The 22659-nt window shown below is 45.2% G+C and overlaps 1 long non-coding RNA gene across 1 annotated transcript; it reads left to right on the forward strand.

Annotated features, from left to right (window-relative positions):
• Positions 1-10546: 10546 nt before the first annotated feature.
• On the forward strand, positions 10547-20957 carry LOC138658088 (uncharacterized). The gene is made up of 3 exons (XR_011317331.1): positions 10547-10666; positions 11368-11506; positions 20771-20957. It is a non-coding gene; the product is annotated as an uncharacterized lncRNA (long non-coding RNA).
• The last annotated feature ends 1702 nt before the right edge of the window (positions 20958-22659 follow it).

The following is a 22659-nucleotide window of genomic DNA, read 5'->3' on the forward strand; positions in this document are numbered from 1 at the left end:
GTAAAACTAGGGGCTGGGGAGGAAGTTAGTCAGAAGCTGACTGGGTTGGAACCAGGCAACATCCCGTGGCAGGGGGTGTTGCAGGGAGAAGGCACAGGGGGGCCCCTGTCAGGCGTGGGAACCTGGCAGGTGCCTAGCGAACAGAACAGAACGTAACGGAACCGTGCCTGCACTACCTTGCGGTGGTATCCTAAGAAAGAGACACGAAGGGATGGATATTGTGGAAACGTGTAAACGAGATTAAGCACCAAGGAGAGCCAGTAAGAGTCGTGCCGAGAGAGAGAGAGACAACATCTTACTGAGGTGCGTAGTCGGTGGCTGGAACACCGTAGGAGTAACTGACTTCAGGCCTTACTTCAAACTTCGCTGGACAGTTAGTCATAGGCTGGCTGTCTACCTTACTACACCTACGAAGACATAGGGGGCAACATTGGGAGAGGGGCATCTCTAGGGTCCTGGAAGACCTCCAAGCCTTCCCGTCATACGGGTGGCGTCCTAGCCAAAACATACCTGGGGGACGTTAGAAACTAGTAACATCTGGAACCAAAGAACGAGAAAGAGAGCTGTAGAGAACGAACGAACGAGAACAGCAGTGTGAGGACTATTCCGAATGCTCAGCAGGATAGGACTACAACACACAGGCGCTATTGGTAGGCAACGATTTCCATCTGCGAGGGAAACTCTGGATGTGCCCATCGGGCCGGACGGTCTCTGAGAGCCCTGTTAAACGTACTCTGGATTGAGGATCCTGAAGCCTTCAGTAAAGAGGTAAAGAGACTGCAACCTTGTGTCCTCGTTATTGACTGCACCTCACACCATCACCATCCACCTTTCTGGAAAGCCCTGGGGACATACTTCACCTGTGGGAAGGTATACCATCTAGCTGCCATTCCATCACCCCAGTGGACCCCATAGCAGCGTCGGTCACCCTGACCGAACACCACAGGTGGCGTCACAAACTCCTGACAGACTACTTTACTACTTTCATTGGACGCCCCTTAGCAGGGTCGCAGACCGGGTCTAGCCACCGTGACAGCCTCAGAACCGAACCAGAGAGGCCCGGTACCGAAACGCGTGGCCCTGTGTCTGGGGGCGCTCCAAATATATATATATATATATATATATATATACAGTATATATATCCTATTCTCTACTTCTCTGAACATAAATCACCATCAAGCTCAACTGTACCCAGAAAGCTCATGCAGCCTTTATCCAGACACCATTTCCTCAAAATGGTTGTACCATCATTCTAAAAAAGCAACTTTTATTTTTTTCAACCCTACCTCATTGTAGATTGTAATCTCTGAGGGGGGGGGGTCATTATTATTTTTGCTTTAATTGTTTGATTATCTTAAGCTTGGTAACATTTGACTATTTTATATGAAAAGCAATGTAAAGCAATGCGGAATACGTTTGCAATATATAAATAAAGGTTATTATTATTAGTGGATTGGAGATGGTGAAGTTCAAGCTGTTAGCTTTGCCATGTGTAGGAGGAAAGAATCTTTTATGTCAGCACAACTGCACAAATGAGGGCTCGATGCTGTGCTGACACAGGGTGGAGTAGGGTGAACACAACAAGCTGGTGGACTGTGAGAGAGGTGCAGGCGGAGATGTTACGGTGGATTGAGAAAGATGGAGTGTGCTTGGTATGTAAGATCAGTCAAAAAAGTAGGCAAGTCCACATCATTCTCAGCTGACAGGCTCTCAGTCAACTCAACTGTTGAGGGTAAACAAGTGGAGGTTCTACGGCTGGAGACCTGTGTGACAACACTGGCCACGGTGAGGGAGGAGGAAGAATCAGAAGATGCCGTTCATGAGGTGCATTTTAGCACAGTGACATTCATAGATTAACCCCTTCATGACATTGGGATTTTTCATTTTTCCGTGTTCGTTTTTCACTCCCCTCCTTCCCTGAGCCATAACTTTTGTATTTTTCCGTCAATTTGGCCATGTGAGGGCTTATTTTTTGCGGGACGAGTTGTACTTTGGAACGACATCATTGGTTTTAGCATGTCGTGTACAAGAAAATGGGAAAAAAATTCCAAGTGCGGTGAAATTGCAAAAAAAGTGCAATCCCACACTTGTTTTTTGTTTGGCTTTTTTGCTAGGTTCACTAAATGCTAAAACTGACCTGCTATTATGATTCTCCAGGTCAGTACGAGTTCATTGACACCTTACATGACTAGGTTATTTTTTACCTAAGTGGTGAAAAAAAATTCCAAACTTTGCTAAAAAAAATAAATAAAAAAAAATTGCGGCATTTTCCGATACCCGTTGCGTCTCCATTTTTCGTGATCTGGGGTCGGTTGAGGGCTTATTTTTTGCGTGCCGAGATGACGTTTTTAATGATAGCATTTCGGTGCAGATACGTTCTTTTGATTGCCCGTTATTGCATTTTAATGCAATGTCGCAGCGACCAAAAAAAACGTAATTCTGGCGTTTTGAATTTTTTTTCCCGCTATGCTGTTTAGCGATCAGGTTAATGCTTTTTTTTAGTTGATAGATCAGGCGATTCTGAGCGCGGCGATACCAAATATGTGTAGATTTTATATTTTTTTTATTGATTTATTTTGATTGGGGCGAAAGGGGGGTGATTTAAACTTTTATATTTTTTTTATTTTTTAACATTTTTTTCAACTTTTTTTTACTTTTGCCATGCTTCAATAGCCTCCATGGGAGGCTAGAAGCAGGCACAACGCGTTCGGCTCTGCAACATAGCAGCGATCTGCTGATCGCTGCTATGTAGCAGAATTGCAGGTGTGCTGTGAGCGCCGACCACAGGGTGGCGCTCACAGCCACCGGCGATCAGTAACCATAGAGGTCTCTAGGACCTCTATGGTTACAATGGAGACGCATCGCCGACCCCCGATCATGTGACGGGGGTCGGCGATGACGTCATTTCCGGCCGCCCGGCCGGAAGCGGTAGTTAAATGCCGCTGTCTGCGTTTGACAGCGGCATTTAACTAGTTAATAGGTGCGGGCAGATCGCGATTCTGCTGGTGCCTATTACGGGCACATGTCAGCTGTTCAAAACAGCTGACATGTCCCGGCTTTGATGCGGGCTCACCGCGGAGCCCTGCATCAAAGCAGGGGATCTGACCTCGGACGTACTATCCCGTCCGAGGTCAGATAGGGGTTAACGCATGTTGATCGTGCATATGCCATTTCATGCATGTAGTACTGGAATTATTTTTTTTACCCTACTATGTTGTTTTTAAAAAGTTGACAGATAACGTGATTTTTTAGATTTTTCCTATCTGAAAAAGACCTAAGCTAGGCAACTGCAGAACCATGACTGCTGCGGTCTACTGCCAGAGTTGGGACTCAGCATGCATTGGTTGTTGTGGTTGCATAACTCTGTGTCTACTTAACCTCCTCAACTTCCTCCTCCTCTGCTGAGTTACTCAGCTTCATGACTCTGGGTTTACACCATGTGTAACCTACTACCTCATCATCATCCTCTCTGTTCTCCTACTCCTCACCCTGAGAGTCATCCTCCTCCTCTTCCAGCCCTGACAGCACAGTATAGTCTGCAGGCACCTCAATATCTGAGTCTCATCATGAATGGATCACCTTCACCCAATGGGGCTAACATCTGTTGATGACGGTTTGAATTATGCTCGGACCCAACTTCATCCAGCCATGGATCAAATTGAGAAAAAAAATTTGGCCATCGGTGCAGAGGATTTGCATTAAGTTAGGTCCTGGAAATGAGAAACGCCTTAACGTGGCTTCCAGGTACACATGAATTGGCCAATTTATGCGCTAAGCTTTCTCAATTTTTCATATTTCTAGAGCAGTAATGAAATTCAATTTTCATATTTCATATTTGCATCCTATGGGCTACAGAGCGCTGCCTTTGTTGTTTGAGTGTATATGAGTTGGTGACTCTAGGTAAGCACCTGTTCACACTTAGTTTATGTTTGGATGTGACGGTCAGTATTTTGACATCTGTATTTATTAGCCTTCTGACTGAGCACTCCGCCTCTTAGCCTCAGGCATTTTTAATCATAGCAGGACCACTACCTCTCCTCAGAAATATAGATTTTAGTCTAAGAGAAGATTCGTATTAAGTTCCCATATAGATGAATACTTTATTCTAAGAGAGGATTGGCATTAGGTTAGGTCCTGAAAATGAGAAACACCTTAACGTGGCTTCCAGGTACACATGAATTGGCTAATTTATGAGCTATGCATTCTCAATTTTTCACATTTCTAGAGCAGTAATGCAATTCAATTTTCATATTTCATATTTGCATGCTATGGCGCTACAGAGTGCTTCCTTTTTTGTTTGAGCTACTTTGTTAGTTTGCCTTGCATGCTTGCTAGTTGTTGGCTTCCCCAGGTCTGCCCATCTGCTTGTCTACCCAGTACCCATCTGCTCTTACCTGTATTTGCCCTTCTGCTTGTACCTGTCTGTGCTCTTCTGTCCATCAGCTGGTCCAGATCGCACCTGCCAGTGCCCATCTGTTTAGACGCAACACAATACCCCTTTGAAGCCAGGTACAGGATGGCCACCTGAAAACAATGTTCCCATTATTAAGAAGTTGGAACTCCCATATTGTTTTCCTATGCAGTGAATGCAACACCTGCCCCAAATTTGAATACCCCCCACTAACCCTTTGACGAGACATACAAGCGGACCATCTGAAAGCATTGATCCCATTATTAGTAATTTGGTGCTCCCATACTGTTTGCCTATGCATTAAATGCAAGGCCTGCCGATCCCCAAAGTTACATGCACCCCAATAATCCTTTGAACAGACGTACTGCATGGCCACCTGAAAGCATTGTTCTCATTATTATGAAGTTGGTATTGCCATACTGTTTGCTTATGCATTACATGCAAGGCCTGCCCAGCATCAAATTTAGTTGCACCACAATACTTCTTTGAAGCCACATACAGGATGGCCACCTGAAACCAAAGTTCCCATTATTAGGAAATTGGTATTCCCATACTATTTGCCTATATAGTGAATTGCAGTGTATAGCCTGAAGAACCTGCATGGGAGAATTGCAGTGTTGAGGATTAAGACCCGGCAGTGGAGAATGTCATTGTTGAAGCTGAAAAACCTGCAGTGAAGAATTTCAGTGTTGAGGCTAAAGAAACTGCAGTAGATGATGAAGACTCAGCAGTGGAGCATTGCAGTGTTGAGGCTGAACATCCGGCAGTGGAGCATTGTAGTGTTGAGCCCAAAGAACTTGCATTTGAGAATGTCACTGTTGATGCTGAAGACCTGGCATTGGAGCATTGCAGTGTTGTGGCTGAACACCCGGCAGTGGAGACTTGCATTGTTGAAGCTGACCAACCACTACAGTTCCCATTATTAGGAAGTGGCCCTCCCATACTGTTTGCTTATGCAGTGAATGCAAGGCCTGCCCCAAATTTGGACGCACCCCAATACCTTTGGAAGAGAAGTTGAGGAGGGCCTCCTAAAAATCTGTTCCCATTACAAAGGAGCGGGTTTCCTATACTTGTAGTGCCCATGCAGTCAGTGTATGGGCTGACAAAAATTTCTTCCTGGGGGGGTATACATCAGCATACTGTCTAAAAATTTTGTTACGGGCATCATAAACATCCTTTCAAACAATAATGTTGGTATTGCATCAAAGGACCACGGTCACTCTGGTGATATAGTGGTGGTGGATGAAGACACGTGGAGCATGGGCGGGTCTCCTATACTTGTAATGCCCATGCAGTAAGTGTATGGGCTGACAAAAATTTCCCCCTGGGGGTATACATCAACATACCGTCTAAAAATTTTGTTTACGGGCATCATAAACACCCTGTAAAACAATAATGTTGGTGCTGCATCACAGACCACAGTCACCCTGGTGATATAGTGGTGGTGGATGATGAGGGTGAGGAGAAGTAAGAGGACAACAGCAAATAGGCCAATTCATGAAGGATATATGCATGTGTGTGTGGGTGTGTAGAGGTGCATGGGAATAGACCTCCCAAAAAGACGCTGGATTTGAGTTTATGGTACGCTGCTATCATTCGGTGGTGTTCAGAAGTCTTGCCCAATCCAGCCCTTGTTCAATTTTATAAGGGTCAGCTTGTCAGCATTTTCAGTTGACAGTCGGCTGTCCTTATCAGTTAGAATTCCACCAGCGGCACTAAATACCCACTCTGACAAAATGTTAGCGGCAGGGCAGACCAGGATCTCCAAGGCATAGAGAGTCAGTTCATGCCATGTGTCCAGCTTGGATACTCAATAATTATAAGGCACAGAGAAATCATGGAGAATGTTGGTGCGGTCAGCAAGATACTCCCTCAGCATCTTCCAAAACTTTGCACTTCTTGTGAGAATACCCCACGCCTCAGGGCCAATGCGATGGGATGGTCTGAGAAAAGTCTCCCAGAACTTTGCCAGTGTTCACCTGCATCTGCTGGATTGGAGTTGTGCCTCTCTCACCTGTACTTCTTGGTTTTCCAACGCACTGTGACCTCTGGCGCAAGCGTTTTCAGATGGGAAATTTTTAAATAATTCTGCAACAAGGGCCCTCTAGTACAGCAACAATTAAGTAGACCTATCTGTCTCTGGAAAAAGAGATAGAAAGTTCTCCTTATAGCGTGGGTCTAGAAGTGTCACTAACCAGTAATGGCTGTCACCCAAAATTTTGAGAACGCGAGGGACACGGGAAAGGCAGCGTAACATAAACCCAGCCATGCGTGCCAGACTGCTAACAGGCAAGACTTCTGTGTCATCACCAGGAGGATGGCTGACCAAGCTCTCCTCCTCCTCTTCCTCCTCTTCCCTGTCCTCAGGCCATCCAAGCTGATCAGACGGTATGACATTCATGCATCTAGTACATCTATAGAGCATGAAAGTAGCTCCTGTTCTTTCTCCTCATCCTCTTCCTCAATATCATCCAATCAACATTGGGATGAGATGAGGCTGGGCTGTGCGTAATCACCCTGTATGGCTCTTTGCTCCATCTCATCGTGCTTCGCCTGCAATGAATCCTCTTTGATTGTGAGCAGAGAGCGTTTCAGAACACACAGAAGTAGGATGATGACTCTAATTATGATGTCATTGTCGCTCACCATCTTGGTGGAGTCCTCAAAGTTTTGGAGGATGGTACATATGTCTGACATTCATGTCCACTTCTGAGGTCCTATGTATGGGGTCTGAACTGAATACTGACAGCCTTGTTGATGCTGGTAGTCAACAACTGCCCTCTTCTACTCACAAATCCTTTCCAACATCTGCAGTGTAGAGTTCCAATGCATGGGGACATCACACATCAGTCGGTGAGTTGGAAGCTGCAAACGCTGCTGAAACATGGCAAGGGCGGCGGAAGCCATAGCTGACTTTCTAAAATGGACATACAGGCGACGTACTTTCACAAGCAGATCCGGCAGCTCCGGGTAGCTTTTGGGAAACCGTTGAACAATGTGGTTAATCACATGGGCCAGGTATGGTACATGTGTGAGCTCGCCTCGCAGCTGCCACCAGGTTCTGGCCAGTGACATACATGACCATGCCTGGCTGTAGGTTCAGCGGTGTGATCCACAGATCTGCCTGCTCTTTCAGAGCTGTCCAGAACTCTTCAGCATTGTGCGGTTTGTCACCTAAGCATATTAGCTTCAGTACAGCCTGTTGCCGCTTGGCTGACGCAGTGCTTCCAGCTTGTGACTGATGTGGTCATTTTGGAGATAAAGGCTGAAGAAGAGGAGGAGGAGGTGCAGGAGCTGTTGACTGTGGGGGCAACCCTGATTGACGTAGGGCCCGCAATCCTCAGTGTCAGGAGGACATTTTCTATCGCAAGGTCCGACTGGGTCCTGGCTTCAAATATATTAACCCAGTGTGCCATCAGCAAGATGTACCGTTTTTGCCACACAAGCACTTGACCATGTGTCCCTAGTTCGGTGGACTTTCCAGTAACTGCATTTTTTAGGTTATAGCTAATGTTGTGAGACACGTGCTTGTCTAATGCGGGGACGGCACATCAGGAGAAATAGTGGCAGCTGGAGACCGAGTACCAAGGGACGGTTGCGGAAATTTTCTGTCTCCATGAGCCTAAATGGCAAGATTTCAAGCGCAAGCAGATGATAAATGTGTGAATTTAGTATTGTTGCCTGTGGGGCATTGGCTGCGTATTTCTGTTTGCATTCCAATGACTGGGGTATGGACAACTGAAGACTGTGCTGGGACAAGGATATGGATGTGCTTGATGATGGTGCTAGTTGAGTGTGTGCAATGACAGGTGCAGTGCAGGAGGCATCTTTGCGTGCACCACGGTCAGGGGATTGGCTTTCACACACAACAGTGGAAGAAGCAGTGGTGTCACTAGCAGACACAGTTCGTGGACCCTGGGGTTTGGCCCACAAAGTTGGGTGCTTTGCTGCCATGTGCCTGATCATGCTGGTGGTGGTCAGGCTGGTAGTTTTGCTACCCCTGCTGATGCTGGCATGGCAGGTGGTGCGAATGGCCTTTTTGGAGTTATTGGCGGAGTCTTTAAAATAGCTGGATTTTCACGCTGTAATATGGAAAGGATCTGGCTGTATTCTGCACTACCAACAAGCAAATGGAGCAAAAAACGTGTGCTCTGGATTGCTTTTGAAGACAGTATTCAAGATTAAAATGTAAAATAAATTATTCCTGGCCACTGATACCTGGGGCTATGTACATATGGTAAATATCTGTAATAGGCAGCAGCAGCAGACAGTAATGGAATGGACCCTATTGCTGTATGTTATGAAGTCTGCCACATACACTGCCTGCCTAGCCTACCTAGCACTAATACCTATATACACCGTAATTAGTCCTCAGAAGGACTGATGAGTTAGATGGATTTGTGTATTCAATATGGTATACCTACACTAACTTATACACCATCAAATCTGTCCATATCTCTGCAGCAACTATCCCTACACAGCTTAAGTGTAAGCTGACTGTGATGAGCAGGGCAGCGCCAGGTCTGATATAGACCTGATGACGCTGTGCGGCCAGCCAATCACTGTAATGCCACAACCAACATGGCTGCAGCATTACAGTGTGTGGCAGACAATCCCTGCATGTTCATTGGCTCTCTAAGGAGTGCTAAACATACACGGCGGTGACCTGAGCTCCCGACGAGCAACCCCAGAAAAGCTCGCCGAGTACCGCGAGCAGAGAGATGCACACTTCCGAGCATGCTCGCTCATCACTATAGTCTGTGAAGCACATATTTATGCCACCTGAGTGTGGCTGAGCATGATAGCAGGTTGAGCTGTTGCATGTGGTATCAGGGCTCCCAGCACAGCAGGCCTACACCAATCCCTCACCTACCTCATCTTACTGTGACATTCAATTGAAAGCTGGAAATGCTGGCCCAGACCCCGATACCTAATGCATGGCTGATCGCTGCAGTGCCATGCTACAATTTGTACTGTGGGTGAAATGAGGCCACTTTCCTGGTGTCTGTCCCTCATTTGATGTGTTTTGGCAGCATTTGGGGCCGTTATAAGGTGTTGTGCATGAGTTTGTTTTTGCCTCCAATTGACATGAATGGCGTTTGGTTATGTTCAGCGAATATTCAACTATCAAATTGGCGAATATTACAAATTCAGCAATTGTAATCCAAACCGAACATTGAAATATTCACTCATCTCTACTTTTTATCTTTAACTACATAGAGGGAGTTTCCAACTTTTATTGGACCCCCTGGTCAATATTTAATGCTTTATCCTCCTACTGGGGTTACTACGGAATTATGGGTTAACTGGGGTATTGCAAAGGATGATAAGTTAGCCTAAAGTTTTCAAATGTATAAATAAATGTAGAGAGAGAGAAAATTTTCCCTCATTGCCTTCAGGATTTTTGCTTTTGTTGGAACAGTCTCGTAGCAATATTAGGGAATGAAAATATTAGTTTCACCTGGATTTCTTCATGTTCACCTCACAGAAAATTGAGGAAAAGACTAATTAAAAAGTTAATCTTAAAGTTTAGATAGAGATATGGGGGAGAGCTTCTGCTGTGGTCAGTTGCTTTATGGCCAGAGATTAATTTGCAAAAATCTTAAAGAAGAAAAGTCTTAATACATTTCCAGTTGTGACTGTAGAAGAAAGTGGGATATAGCCATAATATAAATAAAATAAATAAATAAAAATATATCTTGCTAAATGGGTAAAACTACAAAGGGCTGTGAGGAAGGGGATTTCTGCTGCAGCGAGTTGGCAAACAGCCAGAGATGAGTTTGTAAAATTTAGAAGGGTAAAAGTCTACATATATTTCCAGTTCTCATTAAGATGGTGAACAAGGTAGTCACAGGAGAGGAGGATAATGAATGTCTGATTTTCTTAAATGGGTGAAGTTGCAAAGTGCTTGTAAAAACAAGTGACCTTGCAATTTACCTCTTATTAAAAATCCTAGCCTTTCTAAAGAAAGGAGATACAGTAAGTTTTAATTGTATTGTTCACTGCTCATTGCCTATCATAGGACATATTGTATTTTAACAGGCCTGATCCTTTGATCTTCGATGGTAAGCAGATCAGAATATATATTTAGGACTCATATTCTTCTTCATTCTATGACAATGTAACACTGTATTTCTTCCAGATAGCAGTTCTGGTATGTGAGGCATCAGAGCTGTAGACAGAAAATGATGGGTCCTCATGCACCCCATAGAAAGAAGTCCATGTACCTTCTATAGGATCCTTGGAGAATTCAGGGTAAGTCCTGTTGCTTTTACCTTTTGCGGTAAAAGCATATCCCAAACTCAAGCCTATAGAGCTGCATTCCCAAGACAATAAAGGGGCTTTTGTCCAATCATTAGGCAAGAGGGACAAATACAATGCCTGTTTGCCCTAGTTGACAAAACCTAGTCAATAATTTAGATTTTGTGATGCAAACCTATTAAAAAAAAAAGTGATTTAGTGATATTCTGTCGGGAGATGTTTATGCTGGATGTGAATTGCAGCCTACCGAGTGTTTGCTCTCATGTTAAGCTACTGTACTGTATTCATGTTGGGATAAATTAGAATTTTTACTAACATTTGTGGAAAGTTAAGGACGGAAATCTGTAGTTTGTCACTCTGCTGGTGGCAGGTTAACTTTAATCCCCTCCTATTCTGACTCAATCTAAAGTCCTGTAACGACTTATTAATAAAACTATTCTATTGAATGGGGCTTTCATTTTGGAACCAGAAGGCAGATTTGTGTTTTTTTCTGAAAGCCAGCGTACAATGACAGAGAATGCCAGGTATAAGTATTTAAAGCACGGAGCGCAATTGCTGATACATTGACATTTCCAGCCACAGACGCTTTTATCTAAAAGTCATTTTTATCAAGTTTTTTATTATTGTTAAATGGCCTTTCCAATGAGTCGGACTGGAAGAGGAATAACAATTTAGCTACAATTCATCACTTTCAGGAAGATCCCAGCAGAATAACTTAGTATGCAAGGAGCAAAGACGGCAAATGAGGAGCCTGAGGTCAGACGGATCCCGCCAGCCTGAGTGCTGTAAACAGTCGCAGTCGCCTTAGTGATCGTCCCTTCCAGAACTTTACAGGTAAAGGATAGTTACTGTGCTTGCGAGGTCTACATACTATGGATTAAACATACTGTATATACAGTGATCTAAATCTGTCTACCTATATCTGTCTGTCTATCATTCTCATATCTGTCTGCCTAGCTGTTTTCTATATCTAGCAGAACATCTTTATTTTTTCCTTTTTATTCCTTATTATTTTTCATTTTCTTTCTTTCTTCCCCTCTTTCAACTTATTTTTTCTTACATTCTTTCTCTTTCATTCACTGTTTTGTTCATTATTTCTTTTTCTTATTCTTTATTTTCCATCCTTCCTACCTTTTTGACTTTCCTTTCCATCCTCTTCTTTTCTTTCCTTCCTATCCTTTTCATCCTCACCTTTTTTTTCTTTCCTCTTCTTTTTTCCTTCCTTCCCTTCCCCTCCTGTCTTTTCCCTCCTTTCCTTTCCTTCTTTCCTCTCCTTTCATTCCCCCCTCTCATTCTTCCTCCTCCTCTTCTTTTCTTCCTTTCTTTCTGTTACGGCTGGCGGAATGCACCGAGTGGATTTAGATACTATTATTGGTGCATTCGCAGCCCAGGGTTCAACGGGCAGGAGACCAACCTGCTGCTAGCAAATGGTGGCACAATATGGCGGTAGAAGCGAACTCTGCTACTTCACAGAGTCGAACAGAAGGGAAAACGCTGTGCCCTGTTAGCGTCACAGGGGAACACAGCTGCCTAACAGAGCAAAAGCAATCAGTGGTCAGGGAGTAGCAAGCACACAAACACCTCCTCTATGGTGGAGCCGGAATTCTAATGGCTTTACGCCAGCCCTGAATTCACCATACAAACTCCTCACCGGAGGTGCCGGTATTCTAGTGGCTTATTTCAGCCGGACCCTGACCACAAGCAGACAAGACCACTGAGTAGCTAAAGCTCATAACATAAGCTGATACTAGTGCATGGCCATGCGGCCATGCAAACCTTTTATAGCTGCAGCAACTTCAGGACCTTCCTAGAGGACCAATGGGAGCTGCAGCAGCACCTGAGCAAGTGACACCGGACCTCCAATGAGAGGTCTTACCCCGGGCATGCTCAGAAGGGGAAAAGCAGGACTTAGTCCCAGAGATGTCTGCTCACCACTGACCAGTACTGGCTACAATGGCTGAGCCTGGAAAGCCAGCAGTAACCATCCGCACAGTATCAGGCTGTGCCAGATGCTGGGACCGACGTCTCTGCTGAGCAGGCTCCACTGGGGCTGGAGAAGAATGGGAGACTGCAGCGGAGATGGTTCGAGATTCTCCCTGTGCAGAGGCGGGAACTCGACCCCTGACACTTTCCTTTCTTCTCATTTACTTTCCTTCATTACCTTCCTCAACCTTTCTTTCTTTTCCCATTTCCTCATCTTTTTTACTTTACTCTCCTTTCCTATTCTTCCTTTCCTCTTTTTCATTTTATTTACTTCCTTTCTGTCCTCTTCTTCCTCTCCATTCCTTTGTTCTCCTTTCCTCTCATTTTTATTTCTTCCCTCTCCTCTCCTTTCCCTTTTCTCCCTTTCTTCTTTCCCTCTCTTTTCCTATCCTTTAGTTTTCTTCTTTTCTTTCTTCCCCTTTACTTCCATTTTTCATTTCATTCATTTCCTTCCCCTTCTTCCTTTCATTTGTTCTCCTTTATTATCTTTTCCTCTCCTCTCTTTTCTACTATTTTCCTTTCCTCTCCTTCCCTTTCCTCTTCTCTCCTTTCTTCTCCTCTCCCCTCCTCACCTCTCCTTTCTTTCCTTGCCTCTTTTCTCCTTTCCTCTCCTTTCCTTTCATTTTCTCATTTAATCCCTATTCTTATTCTCATTTGTTCTCCTTTCTTATCCTTTCCTCTCCTCTCCTTTCTTCTCTTTTCCTTTCCTTTCCTCTCCTTTCATCTTATCTCCTCTTTCCTCTTCTCTCCTTTCTTCTCCTCTCCCCTCCTTATCTCTCCATTCCTTCCTTAATTTCCTTGCCTTTTCTCTCATTTCCTCTCCATTCCACTCCTCTCATTTTCTTCCTTCCTTTCTTCCTCTCCCTTCCTCCTTTCCTTTCCATTCCATCCTTACCTTTTTTGTCTTTTCTCGCCTTTCCTTTTCTTCCTTTCATCTTCTCTCTTTCCCTCCCTCCTTCTCCTTTCCCTTCCTTCCATTTCCTTTCCTTCCTCTTCTCCCTCATTTTACCTATCAAAGCAAACATAAACTGTATTTCCACACTTTGTGCAAATTTAAAAGTCAACACATTTCAGACCATCATATCCATATACCTCCAATTTTAGACAATTGTAAACTGGCAGGTCACCTTTATAAACATGAGCTGAATCTGGAATGTTTTTCTTGTTTACTCTCCCCATATAATCCTGCAGAACATGTCCTGGGCTCCACACACACTCACCAAAGAGCAGAAAAGGAAATTACACCATGAACAGTTTTAATATCAATGTGTCAATCTCCAGACATTTAAATATTTAAGCATTGTTTGCCCCCACATTTGCTTTCAGATATTGCATAAGTCATCCGATGTGACTGTATTCTTCAAGTACAAATTATTTTCCTCTGCTGGAAAGATCACATGAGCCACTAAGCCCTTCATAATGGCAAATATTAAATCAAGAGATAAGTTGGCTTGTGGGTGTTATGAATAAAAATCACCCAGGCTATTGCAACTGTGTCAATAATGATTCATTTCTAATATATTGCTCCATGTCCATTTGATTTGCTTTAAGTGCAGCAATTATTCTAAATAAGATAAAAATGATACTATTTTTCATAATATAGTAATTAAAGCCATTATTGCTTTATATATATAAAAAACTTCACTGCGGGGGAAAGTCCGGAGTAAAGTCTCCAGATTACAGCTGCCTTTTGAAGTCAATGGAGAGAGGATAAAAGACTAGCAAATTAAAAGTCGGATGCAAAGAACAATTCTGAGACCCATGTTGATGATGATTTCTAGTGACTATCTATTCCTTTCTAGTGCTGGATTCACAGCTACATGGCACAGTACTGGTGTATAATGTCCTTTATGTCCTTTATGCTGCTGCTTCTTAACCTGTGCTACATAGAGACCAGAGATCAGAAAGAATCTATAATATAACGCTTGGAGCGTCACTCTGTCCGAAGCCTTTATAGTTAGCGCAAGCGCCGGGCGCAGTCTGGGCCTCACAGAATGACGCTCCCGGGAGATCGCGGTATGCGTTAACACTGAACGCACACCGCGATCTCCAACAGAGAAGCAGGGACCGCCAGGAGGGTGATTATCGGCTATATTCACCTGTCCTCCGTTCCACCGTTGCGCGCCGCCATCTTCCCGGTCCTCGGCCTGTGACCTTCAGTTCAGAGGGTGCGATGACGCACTTAATGCGCACAGCGGTGGAACGGGGGACAGGTGAATATAGTAAGTGCTGGGGGGCCTGAGCTGGCGGCGATACCGGCACCTGACCCCCACAGCGCGCCGGTGTCCCCGCCTGCTCAGGCCCCCCAGCACTTGGCGCCCAGCGACGATAGGTGAGTATGTTTTTTTTTTTTTTTTTTTTTTTATATTGCAGCAGCATACGGGGGCATATAGAATGGAGCATGTTAAGGGGGCCATCAACCATAATGGAGCAGTGTACGGGGGCATATAGAAAGGAGCATGTTAAGGGGGCCATCAACCATAATGGAGCAGTGTACGGGGGCATATAGAAAGGAGCATGTTAAGGGGGCCATCAACCATAATGGAGCAGTGTACGGGGGCATATAGAAAGGAGCATGTTAAGGGGGCCATCAACCATAATGGAGCAGTGTACGGGGCATATAGAATGGAGCATGTTAAGGGGGCCATCAACCATAATGGAGCAGTGTACGGGGGCATATAGAATGGAGCATGTTAAGGGGGCCATCAACCATAATGGAGCAGTGTACGGGGGAATAGAGTATGGAGCATCTTATGGGGCCATAAACCATAATGGAGCAGTGTACGGGGGCATAGAGTATGGAGCATCTTATGGGGCCATAAACCATAATGGAGCAGTGTACGGGGGCATATAGTATTGAGCATCTTATGGGGGCCATAAACCTTTATGGAACAGCGTACGGGGCATACACTATGGAGCATCTTATGGGGGCCATAAACCTTTATGGAACAGCGTACGGGGCATACACTATGGAGCATCTTATGGGGGCCATAAACCATAATGGAGCAGTGTACGGGGGCATATACAATGGAGCATCTTATGGGGCCATAAACCATAATGGAGCAGTGTACGGGGGCATATACCATGGAGCATCTTATGGGGGCCATAAACCTTTATGGAACAGCGTACGGGGCATACACTATGGAGCATCTTATGGGGGCCATAAACCATAAAGGAGCAGTGTATGGGGCATATACTATGGAGCATCTTATGGGGCCATAAACCATAATGGAGCAGTGTATGGGGGCATATACCATGGAGCATCTTATGGGGGCCATAAACCTTTATGGAACAGCGTACGGGGCATACACTATGGAGCATCTTATGGGGGCCATAAACCTTTATGGAGCAGTGTACTGGGGCATATACTATGGAGCATCTTATGGGGGCCATCAACCCTTATGGAGCAGTGTACGGGGCATATACTATGGAGCATTTTATGGGGGCCATAAACCTTTATGGAGCAGCATATGGGGCATATGGATGGGAGCAGCAAATTAAAGAACGGTGGCGCAGGATGGGAGCAGCACATGACAGAACGGGGACGCAGGATGGGTGCAGCACATGACAGGATGGGGACGCAGGATGGGTGCAGCACATGACAGGATGGGGACGCAGGATGGGTGCAGCATATGACAGGATGGGGACGCAGGATGGGTGCAGCACATGACAGGATGGGGACGCAGGATGGGTGCAGCACATGACAGGATGGGGACGCAGGATGGGTGCAGCACATGACAGGATGGGGATGCAGGATGGGTGCAGCACATGACAGGATGGGGACGCAGGATGGGTGCAGCACATGACAGGATGGGGGCGCAGGATGGAGCAGCACATACCAGGATGGAGACCATATACCAATATAAATGCTCGCCACTCGGGCGTAGAATGGGTTCAATAGCTAGTAAGATTTAATAAGGTGTTTCTGGCAGTGTAGGAGCCCTTACTCATAGGATGTCAGCAAGTAAACTAAAGCAGGTAAAAATAGAGGACAAAATCCAATCGCAAACCAAAGCAATTATTGAGTATACACACAACAGGTGATCACATACCAACAGACGAGTTAACATGTTATAAGCCATCAGTAAATGTAAAACAGTTCATTTTTTAAATTCATTTCATTGGGATACTTAGTATCCAAACATAGTATACAAAATGCTACCCTCAACATGAGTTTTTTTTACCAGTTCCCAACCCGTCTAGGGAATTAAACTTTTTCGAATCCGAGAAACGCAAAGTAAGGTCCCCTTTTTGAGTGCACACAATATGTTTAGTTGCCCCAGAATAAGTACTGTTATTGGAATTTATATTGGATACTAGCTATTGAACCCGTTCTACGCCCGGGTGGCGAGCATTTATATTGGTATATGGTCTCCATCCTGTCATGTGCTACTCCATCCTGCGTCCCCATCCTGTCATGTGCTGCTCCATCCTGCGCCCCATCCTGTCATGTGCTACTCCATCCTGCGTCCCTATCCTGTCATGTGCTGCTCCATCCTGTGTCCCCATCCTGTCATGTGCTGCTCCATCCTGCGCCCCCATCCTGTCGTGCTGCTCCATCCTGCATCCCCATCCTGTCATGTGCTGCTCCATCCTGTGTCCCCATCCAGTCATGTGCTGCTCCATCCTGCGTCTCCATCCTGTCATGAGCTGCTCCATCCTGCGCCCCCATCCTGTCATGTGCTGCACCCATCCTGCGCCCCCATTCTGTCATGTGCTGCTCCCATCCTGCGCCCCCATTCTGACATGCGCTGCTCCCATCCTGCGCCCCCATTCTGACATGTGCTGCTCCCATCCTGCGCCCCCATTCTGACATGCGCTGCTCCCATCCTGTGCCTCCATTCTGACATGTGCTGCACCCATCCTGCGCCTCCATTCTGACATGTGCTGCACCCATCCTGCGCCTCCATACTGTCATGTGTTGCTCCCATCCGGCTCCCCCATTCTGCCATGTGCTGCTGCCATCCTGCACCCCCGTTCTGTCATGTGCTGCCCTATTCTGTCATGTGCTGCTCCCATCCTGCGCCCCCGTTCTGTCATGTGCTGCTCCCATCCTGCGCCCCCGTTCTGTCATGTGCTCCCATCCTGCGCCATCGTTCTGTAATTTGCTGCTCCCATCCATATGCCCCATACACTGCTCCATAAAGGTTTATGGCCCCCATAAGATGCTCCATAGTATATGCCCCGTACACTGCTCCATAAAGGTTTATGGCCCCGATAAGATGCTCCATAATATATGCGCCGTACACTGCTCCATAAAGGTTTATGGCCCCCATAACATGCTCCATGGTATTATATGCCCCGTACACTGCTCCATAAAGTTTTATGGCCCCCATAACATGCTCCATGGTATTATATGCCCCGTATGCTGCTGCGATATATAAAAAAAAAATAACATACCTATCGTCGCTGGGCGCCGAGTGCTGGGGGGCCTGAGCAGGCGGGGACACTGGCGCGCTGTGGGGGTCAGGTGCCGGAGTCGCCGCTAGCTCAGGCCCCGACACTTGCTATATTCACCTGGCCCTGATCCAGCACTGCGTCCGCTCCGTGTTCCGGGTCCTCTGGCTGTGACTGTTCAGTCAGAGGGCGGCGCGCATTAAGCGCGTCATCGCGCCCTCTGAACTGTGAACGTCACAGGCAGAGGACCCGGGAGATGGAGCCGCACGCAGTGCTGGAACGGGGGACAGGTTAATATAGCTCATACTTACCCTCCTGGCGCGTCCCTGCCCCTCCGTTGGAGATCGCGATGTGCGTTCAGTGTTTACTAGTGTTGAGCATTCCGATACCGCAAGTATCGGGTATCGGCCGATACTTGCGGTATCGGAATTCCGATACCGAGATCCGATACTTTTGTGGTATCGGGTATCGGTATCGGATACATAGAGATGTGTAAAATAAAGAATTAAAATAAAAAATATTGATATATTTACCTCTCCGGCGGCCCCTGGTGAGTCCGCGGGTAACCGGCAGGCTTCGTTGTTCAAAATCAGCGCTTTTAGGACCTGAGAAACACGTCCCGGCTTCTGATTGGTCGCGGGCCGCCCATGTGACCGCCACGCGACCAATCACAAGCCGCGACGTCACCGCAAGCTATTAGCGCGCTCATTTTTGAAAAATGAGCGCGTTAATGACTTTCAAAGACGTAGCGGCTTGTGATTGGTCGCGGCCACGACCAATCACAAGCCGCGACGTCACCGCAAGCTATTAACGCGCTCATTTTTAAAAATGAGCGCGTTAATGGCTTTCACAGACGTAGCGGGTTGTGATTGGTCGCGGCCGCGACCAATCACAAGCCGCGACGTCACCGCAAGCTATTAACGCGCTCATTTTTAAAAATGAGCGCGTTAATGGCTTTCACAGATGTAGCGGGTAGTGATTGGTCGCGGCCGCGACCAATCACAAGCCGCGACGTCACCGCAAGCTATTGACGCGCTCATTTTTAAAAATGAGCGCGTTAATGGCTTTGAAAGACATAGCGGCTTGTGATTGGTCGCGTGGCCGCGACCAATCACAAGCCGCGACGTCACCGCAAGCTATTGACGCGCTCATTTTTAAAAATGAGCGCGTTAATGGCTTTGAAAGACATAGCGGCTTGTGATTGGTCGCGTGGCGCGACCAATCACAAGCCGCTATGTCTTTCAAAGCCATTAACGCGCTCATTTTTAAAAATGAGCGCGCTAATAGCTTGCGGTGACGTCGCGGCTTGTGATTGGTCGCATGGCGGTCACATGGGCTGCCCGCGACCAATCAGAAGCCGGGACGTGTTTCTCAGGTCCTAAAAGCGCTGATTTTGAACAAAGAAGCCTGCCGGTTACCCGCGCTGAGTTCAGGGGCCGCCGGAGAGGTAAATATATCAATATTTTTTATTTTTATTCTTTATTTTACACCTCCCTATGGATCCCAGGGCCTGAAGGAGAGTTTCCTCTCCTTCAGACCCTGGGAACCATGAGAATACCTTCCGATACTTGATGTCCCATTGACTTGTATTGGTATCGGATATCGGTATCGGCGATATCCGATATTTTTCGGGTATCGGCCGATACTATCCGATACCGATACTTTCAAGTATCGGACGGTATCGCTCAACACTAGTGTTTACGCATACCACGATCTCCTGGGAGCGTCACTCTGTGGAGCCAAGACTGCGCCGGCGCTTGCGCTTCCGCAGTCTATAAAGGCTTCGGACAGAGTGACGCTCCCAGCGTTATATTATAGATGTGCTCTGTAATTATTTTCTTAAGTTTTCAGATTGTGCAACCAATATAACTGATCTGACAACATAAACCCCTAATACAGTAAACAATATATTTTGCATTACAGTTTATAAAAATGGTAATATTGTGATTAGATGTGGGGGATATCAGAAAGGATTTTGCTTTGTCCATTGCTTAGGGGAATACATTGCACCTGTTGCCTTCACACTTGTGGAAACCCTTAACAGTAAGCATTTGGAAATAGAGCTGAAGATACTATAGACAGCATGTTGCGGAGGGTGAGTCCCCTCCTGGCAATGCACTTAATTCCTTTGTCAATAACGTTGCGTAAGATGTCATTCTGATTCGTGACAGGCAAGTACTTGAGTATAATATTGTTTATGGCATTGGATTGCGAACTATACGTAGTCGAGATGGTGAGCGCAGATTGAAAATATGTACACATACTCCTACCAGGATATATAAATGATGGCAAGTGATGGTGAGAATCTTGAGCCCATCGGGGCACCTAACACCTGTAGAAAAAATCTAGAGTCAAACATAAAGAAATTATGATGCAACAAATATTGAAGGGCCATAATAATAAACTGTTTGAGATGCAATTAATAATTGATATAATTGACCAGATGATATTCTATTGAAGTAATCGCTAAATGATGGGGAATGATAGAATATAGATTAACAACATCACATGTAATGAACCAAAGCTCATCCTCCCATTCGAACTGATCAAACACATTGAGAGCAGTGGTAGTGTCTTTGAGGTTACCAGGAATTCTAGTCACAAGTGGTCATAGGTGATCATCCACCCACTGAGAACAAGCACAGAGACAGCGACACTAAACACAATGTGCATACCTTGATAGATCCACGGCAATCTGACAGCAATTTGACTTCACAGGTGCAGTTTCCCAGTCATGGTGTGATCAGGAAACCAAGAGAACACCTGGACCTTTTGAAGCATAAGAAGCATAGTCTGCCGTGTCCCTGTTGAATTTAGACTTTTTAATTTTGATTAAATTGTCCTTCAGCCCTTTTAAATAATCTGCCCTTTTTTTTGGCTAATTTCTCCAATTCAGATGTACCAATAAACTTCATTAGACTCTTGTTTACCTTGTCCATTCCCTTTTTCAAATCTTGCAATCTAGTTTCCTCATAGGAAAAATAGGTTCCATTAATTTAAATGAACAGTGAGATACAATACCATTCCATTTGACAGAAAAATCATCAGAAAAAATGTATGTAGGGATTTTCTTTATCCGCAGACCGCAGGGCATCATTTGTCTTTCCAGATATATTTTGAGCATATTGTGATCCCACCAGGGGCGATGTTCCTGACTAGATAATTTTTCAAGCTATATGAATAATTCAGTAACTTCCGAGGAAACACTTGTATTTCCGCTGGTGTCATCGAACACCTGAGCGATCCTGGCTTAGTGAGAGCCTATGGTGGTAGGGTTAGGAGGATTGTATGCACATTATGTATTATGTACAATCTGTAACACGTCTTCAGAATGAGATAAGTGTGTTGACAGAAAAAACCCTCAATATCAATCGCATTCACTCACATCACCGTAGGGCCATTAGAATCTTACTTAATAACGGTGCAATAGATGCTGTAAATGCCGTATTTCCTCTATATCGAAAGGTAAAATCATAATAGGAAAGATGATGGCTATATATACCTCCTAGGACATCCAGGGACGAAAATATCTTGTAAGTTTGTAATTTCAAAAAATTCTGAAAGGTCAAGCCCATCCCACAAACAGACCCCACATGAGCTCCTCAAGTGCAGGTATGCGGGTGTAAGGCAATCTATTAAAAATGAATTCAAGTCTACAGGTCCAGATGAAGGAAACAGCGGAGAAAATTATTGAACCTCTCTCCATAATCTATGAAAATTCTTGGAGAGCAAGAGAACTTCCAGATGGAGAAGAGTAAATGTTATCCCTAGCTTCGAAAAGAGGAAGAAGGAGGAGCCAGGGAACTATAGGCCTGTGAGCCTTACTTCTATACCAGGAAAGATTGTTAAACAAATTATTAAATAACATGTATGGAAGTACATGAATGAGAATTAAGTAATTACCCAGAGCCAGCATGGGTTTGTAGCTAATAAGTCATGTCAGACTAACTTAATTTCCTTCTATGACAGAATCACTGTCTGGGTGGATCAGGGAAACGCAGTAGATATAGTATATCTTGACTTCCACAAACCATTTGACAAAGTATCTCATACGATCTGTTTTGAAAAAATTACCAAGTATGGAATTGACAAGGCAACTGTGGATTCATAACTGGCTTAGTGATTTGACTCAAAGAGTTGTCATAAATAGCTGCATATCCAGTTGAAAGAATGTCTCAAATGGGGTACCACAAGGTTCTGTCCTGGGATCTGTGTTGTTCAATATTTTATCCATGAATTATATAAAGGAATTGAGGGTAAATTGATTACATTTGCTGATGACACAAATCTAGGAGGGATAGCTAACACTAGAGAAGAGAGTTAGGGTAGGTGCGCACGGTCAGTAAACGTTGCAGGTTGGATGCTGAGTACTTCTGCAGCGTCCAACCTGCAGCATCCAGATGTTGGAAACAGGAACACATGGGCTACTTGCACAGTGAACAAGTCTGTACGATCATGTTCACACACCACCAAGAAACCTGAAGACACAAAAGAGAATAGTAAAACCAAAAACACTCAGTTTGAAAAAATGTTGCAGTAATCCGCAAGTGCTAGTAAAAGATGTAAAAAATAGGGTATTTGGTTGATACGTTTTTTGCAAAAAATGT

Source organism: Ranitomeya imitator, chromosome 1, assembly GCF_032444005.1.
Source record: "Ranitomeya imitator isolate aRanImi1 chromosome 1, aRanImi1.pri, whole genome shotgun sequence".
Classification (NCBI taxonomy): Eukaryota; Metazoa; Chordata; class Amphibia; order Anura; family Dendrobatidae; genus Ranitomeya; species Ranitomeya imitator.